Genomic DNA, 5751 nt, shown 5'->3' on the forward strand with positions numbered 1-5751 from the left:
AAATTGTTTTCAATTATTACATTTAAAGGGGTTTTGCTTTTGTTTTTGTTTTTTTAAACAGCCAGTAAAAGGAATCAATTAAGAGAAAGCTACCCAATGATTTGGCCTACTCTTGCCATCAGTTTCAAACTAGTAAGATAGAGCTGGTGTGTAGAACTTTGCAAACCTGCTTCCTGTATCCTCCACCACCACCCCCGCCAGGTGCTCTCACTCTGAACCACTGGCTATCCACAGGAATGACACACCCCCAATGACGCAAACGCAAAAGCACAGGACATCTTGCTTTGGGTGGGAATCTGAATCTCCAGAACAGGGGAGCTTGCACTCTGGATTGGGGAAAGTGAGCACAGAAAGAATTGATGAAAGATGGATAAAAGGAAAAGAGGAAATGTGGCGTTCTGGGACAGAATACTGTGGCTCTCCAAATCCAGAGCTGTGCCTGAAAATGAAGGAGACTCCACCCCAGTGTCAAATTCCCAAGCTTCTCCTAGAAGAGGCTTCACTGCAGAACAGTACAACTGACTGTTGAGTTTGAACTACATGGGTCCATTTAGAGATTGATTTTTTTTCTCATAAATACAGTATTATATATGTATTTTCTCTTATGATATTCTTAATAACATTTTCTTTTCTCTGGCTTACTTTATTGTAAGAATTCAGGATTTTACACATATACCATACAAACTATGTTGACTGTTTATATTAGCAATATGGTTTCCAGTCAACAGTAGGCTATTAGTAGTTAAATTTGGGGGAATCAAAAGTTACACGTGATTTTTGACTACCCCTAACCCCAGCATTGTTCAAGGGTCAACTGTAGTTGTTTTCTTTGAATGAGAACCTAGACTGCAGAGTTTGAACCTCTGTACATAGTTAAATAGTTGGGTGGAGAAGATGAAATAGATATTTCTCAAATTTTAGCATACTTAAGAGTCACCAGGGATATTGCTTGAATTGCTGGTTCCTAGGCTCTACCTCCAAAAATTCTGAGTTAATGTGTTTGGGGTAGATCCAAGAACACTGTGTTTATCAAGCAGCCCTCACCACCACCACCAAAAAGTTTCAGTGGATCCACATAGCACAGCTTTAAAAATGTAGACTCTGAATTTGTACACAAAATGCTGTGTGCACACTTTTCTAGAGAAGGTCCATAACTATCATCAGATTCTCAAGGAGTTCCATAATTTAAGAAGGCTAAGAACCATCCTGATTAAGAAGGCTAAGATACACCCTAGAACCACAAAAACAACTAAGGAGGCTTCGTTCAAGCATCAAGTCAGAGGGGCAAGGGCAAAGTTTAAAAAACAAAAACAAAAAACAGCCCACAAAGCCAAACCATCAGGAAGAGTGAAAGCCAATGGCTGGAGGCCCCTGAGAGATGTGACTAAGCCATTTTCACCTGTAAGTCTGGAACACCAATAGCTTATTTTAATTAGCCATAGGCAACTTGGTGCATGGGTGTGTGGCTTGGCACAGGGATCAGAGAGATATGAGCTCCAAGGGAGAGTAATAGGAGGGAAGGTCAGTGGATTTTCCCAGGAAGAGAAATCCCTGGATTGCAGAGATAAGGGAATAAAAGTGAGTTCACTGTTGGGTCTTACAGTCTGGAGTTGAAGCTGCTATACTAAGCTAGAGTCCGGTCAGGTAGGTGTGGTGGGGGTTTATCTGAAGCAGCTGTAGTTGAGACAGGGGCATAGAGGACAGAAGTGGTCACATTGGCCCAAACCACTGGCGTCATTCCCTACACCGTTGGTTATGGTGCATAGAACCAGGCTGAGACTCTCTCATCAGTGAGGGTGAGACTGCAGCCAGGATGGGAGCTCTCCTAGTGCTGGGCCAAGAATGGGCTATTAGAGGGAGCTGGAGTACAGCCCGTACTCAAGTAGGTGCTCAGAGACTGACTTTGTTGCCTGAAGAGCGAGCGTTATTTCCTCACCCTCTCTGTTTTTCTTCCGAGGATTGCACACACTATCATAGAATGTTTTTACCTCCTGGACCAAATCTTTATTAGCTAAATTCCTCTCAAAACAAATTTCTCATTCATTTGTAGTATCACAATAGTCCCATAGCTAATTTCCCTACCTCCGATCTTCTGTACTACAGCTCAAGTGATAACCTTTAAAATATTCAGTTGTTCCCCCAGTGGCTAGAGAACCTTTTTAAAGCCTCAGAATCTTGTTTTGAAATATTACCCAGAAGCCCAATTTAATAAGGCAGAAGCAAAGCTGTTAAAATATGTAGGTGAACTGGTGTATCTTCTGTTCAACCCCACTCTCCTGTCTTTGTGGCTGCTCAGGAGGCACCACCACAGAACCTCAGGTCTCCATGGTGGTTTGAAATGCATTTGCCTGCGCAGGACATGAAAAGAACTTCATAACCCAAGCACCATTGCTGCCACTGCCACCCCCTTGCAAATCCCATGTCTTGCTACTACCTATGTGTTCCCATGCCTCAGCTACCTGGAACAATTAGTTCCCAAATTGGTTATCACGACTTAAAATAATAATAATAATAATAAACTTTTTATCATAGGGAATTACAAATACACATAAAAATCAAATAGAATATTATAATAAACCTCCATATACCCATAGCCCAGCTTCAGTGGTTATCAGCTCACAATCTTATTTCATTTAATACCTCCCCCTCTACTCTTACCCCATACTACTTATAAGCAAATTCCTCATAACATTTCATCCATTAAAATTTCATCACATTGCTCACAGTGACAAGAAATTAATTATAACCCACAATATCACTGTCACATCTAAAAAATAATAATTTCTTGGTAATATCAAGTATCCAAGTGTTCAAATTTCTAATTATCTCATATCATCTTTATATCAGGATCCAAATAAGACTCACGTATAAGATGAATTGATGACTTTCTTTTCACCTGTAGGTATCCTTTCATCTTTTTTCCTTTTTTATTAAATCGTTATATCATTACAACATAACTGTATAATGCTATCATTATAAATTGGGTCACTTGTTTTATAAATTCCCCCATTTTGCTAGTTGCATCCCCATGGTATAGTTTAACATTTCCTCTATCCTCTGTATTTCTTATAAAATAATAATTGGATCCAGAGATTTGATCAGATTCAGGATTTTTCTTTTTCAGAACCACTTTGCATATGGTGTCTGATTGGCTCCTTTTGTGACATTAGCAGCTGTTGATGCTCAATGCTCAAGATCTAGTTATTGAAGATTGCAAAGTGGTGATATTCTACTTTGATCACTCTGTCATTTATTAGATAAAATGTTCCTATAAAGAGAAACTTCCCCTCACCTACTAGGATACTCAGTGAACCATATTCCTTTTACACTTCTGTACTTTTGCATATCATTCCACCTGACCTGCATGACTTCACATCTTCTCCAATTTGTGGAATCCTAAATATCCTTTAAAAGCAAACTAAATTATCGCCTCAGTGAAGCCTTGCCCTCCTTCCCAGCAGAGTTTACCCCTCTTATAACGCTAGAAAATTATCATTATAATAACGCTTATCTCATTAACTCAAATCTAATGCCTCCATCCCTGGGACTGCAACTCCTCAAAGACAGGAATGGCTTTGGTTATAAAATAGTTATTGAACATATATTTGCAGAATGAATAAAATACTAACGGAGTCAGGATTTGTTTAGAAAAGTAGTATCATTTAAGTGACATTATATAGAATGCAAGTTACAAAGCAACTGATTGGCAATGAGGTAACCATCACTGGAATGAGAATAGCAGAATTCAAGACACTCTACAAGAAGTAAAGATGAAGTCTGAGCGGAGTTACCAAGTGCCCATAGTCAGACATTAACCAGACCAAGAGAAGAGAGCTCAAAGCCTGTCCTCTCAAAAGTACAAAGACATAGTAAGAATTAAGTGGGCCCAGGGCCCTAGGAATTCCATCAATAGCAAGTCAGCTGCAGCCTTCAACTGGCTGGCCAGGACTCAAAGTCAACTACATCCTACTTTCTGCTTCTGCACTCAGATCATGCCTGGAGATGGCAGACAGAGCAACTCTAATCTTTGAATGAAATCTAAGTAAAAAAGTCAAAACCTTCCATGTGTTCTGAGGAATGGAGAGGGTATGATGCTTAGCATCTCTGCCCAGGGGCACAGAGCAGTAGGACGCTTATTCCCAAATCCTTTGAGGAGGTGGGGTGAGGACATTGATAAGTTGAACCATTGAGAAAGGGACGAGCAGAGGAGAGGTCTGCTCATCCTAATCACAGGATCGTGGGCGCTCAGTCTTCTGAAGAATTGAGCTGTTGGGTTCCATGTTAGCCCAGAAGCAGGAATGTGCCAGGATCTAAATAACATTATAGTAGACTTACAGAAGTAAACTGGCCAATCATGAGGAAAGCAAGGTAGACCTAGATGTAGTAGAAAGATGTCAAAAAAAGAAAGAAAGAAAAAGAAAAAAGAAAGATGTCCATATTTTTATGGGAAAACACAAATTGTAGAATAATATGTATAGCATGCATACATTAATTTCGTTAAAAAGAAGTATATGTTGCAAAGCACATATAGAAAGGAATCTGGAAGAATGTGCAACAAATTGTCAGTAGTTCTCCCTGAGGAGTGATACGAAAGGGAGTGAAGAGATTTAGTTTCAATAATCTACTGTATTAAATTATGGGGGAGAAAAAAGCTATGTAAGCTTTTATCATTTAAACCAAGATTTATTTATTTTTTAAAGTATTTTACTTATTTGAGAGAGCAAGCAGGGGGAGCTGTAGAGAAGCAAGCAACCTGCTGAGCAGGGAGCCTAATGCAGGATTCGACCCCAGAACCCTGGGATCAAGACCTGAGCCGAAGGCAGATGCCCGAGCCACCCAGGTGCCCCTAAACCAAGACTTTTTAAAAAATCAATGTATGTGGTCGGATGGGGTTAAGATATACGCTGCTGAATGTGCATGCCCTCTTGCAGAGGTAGAAAAGCCTGGTGGTGATGGGCTCTGCCAACAAAGGGCACCCATTCATTATCTCTTCTGTCGCAGGTGGCTACCATGTACTCATATTCAGCACTTGCTGTGCTCTGTGCTTGATGTTTTACTTGTACTGTCTCATAGGTGGAGAACTACTCAGCAAGGACAAGTCTCCAGCTTGGTCCCATTTGACCCCTGAAAGCATGGGGTGATGTGACAGGAAGTCTGTTGGAATCACAGTGAGCCACAGAGTAAGAACTATGGATGGAAAAGTAAAGGGAATGGATGTGCGTTTCAAGTCAGTCCTGCCAGTTTTTTTTTTTTTTTAACATTCAAGTTTATTTTTTTTATAAATTTTTATTTATTTATGATAGTCACACAGAGAGAGGGAGAGAGAGGCAGAGACAGGCAGAGGGAGAAGCAGGCTCCATGCACCGGGAGCCCGACGTGAGATTCGATCCCAGGACTCCAGGATCACGCCCTGGGCCAAAGGCAGGCGCCAAACTGCTGCGCCACCCAGGGATCCCAGTCCTGCCAGTTTTGCAAGATTCCTATCTGAGTGAGCTGGGAATCTCTGCTCTGCAGGGAAGACTTGCTACAAGGGCAACCTCCCATGAAGTGGCTTCCTTCTCGTAGTCACAGGATGAAAGATGGCTCTGCTGTATTGGCTATGCTCACCATTCTTAAAGTGACAAAATTTCTGAGCAGGGAGACACTGAGCTAGAGATCTGTGATTCTTGATAAGCTACCAGGTAGTGCAGGCCTGGAGTAGCAGCAACTAGAGTTGTAGTGGAAGAGAAATGAAGAGGAAAGCAAAGAAAG

Source organism: Canis lupus, chromosome 18, assembly GCF_011100685.1.
Source record: "Canis lupus familiaris isolate Mischka breed German Shepherd chromosome 18, alternate assembly UU_Cfam_GSD_1.0, whole genome shotgun sequence".
Taxonomy (NCBI): domain Eukaryota; kingdom Metazoa; phylum Chordata; class Mammalia; order Carnivora; family Canidae; genus Canis; species Canis lupus.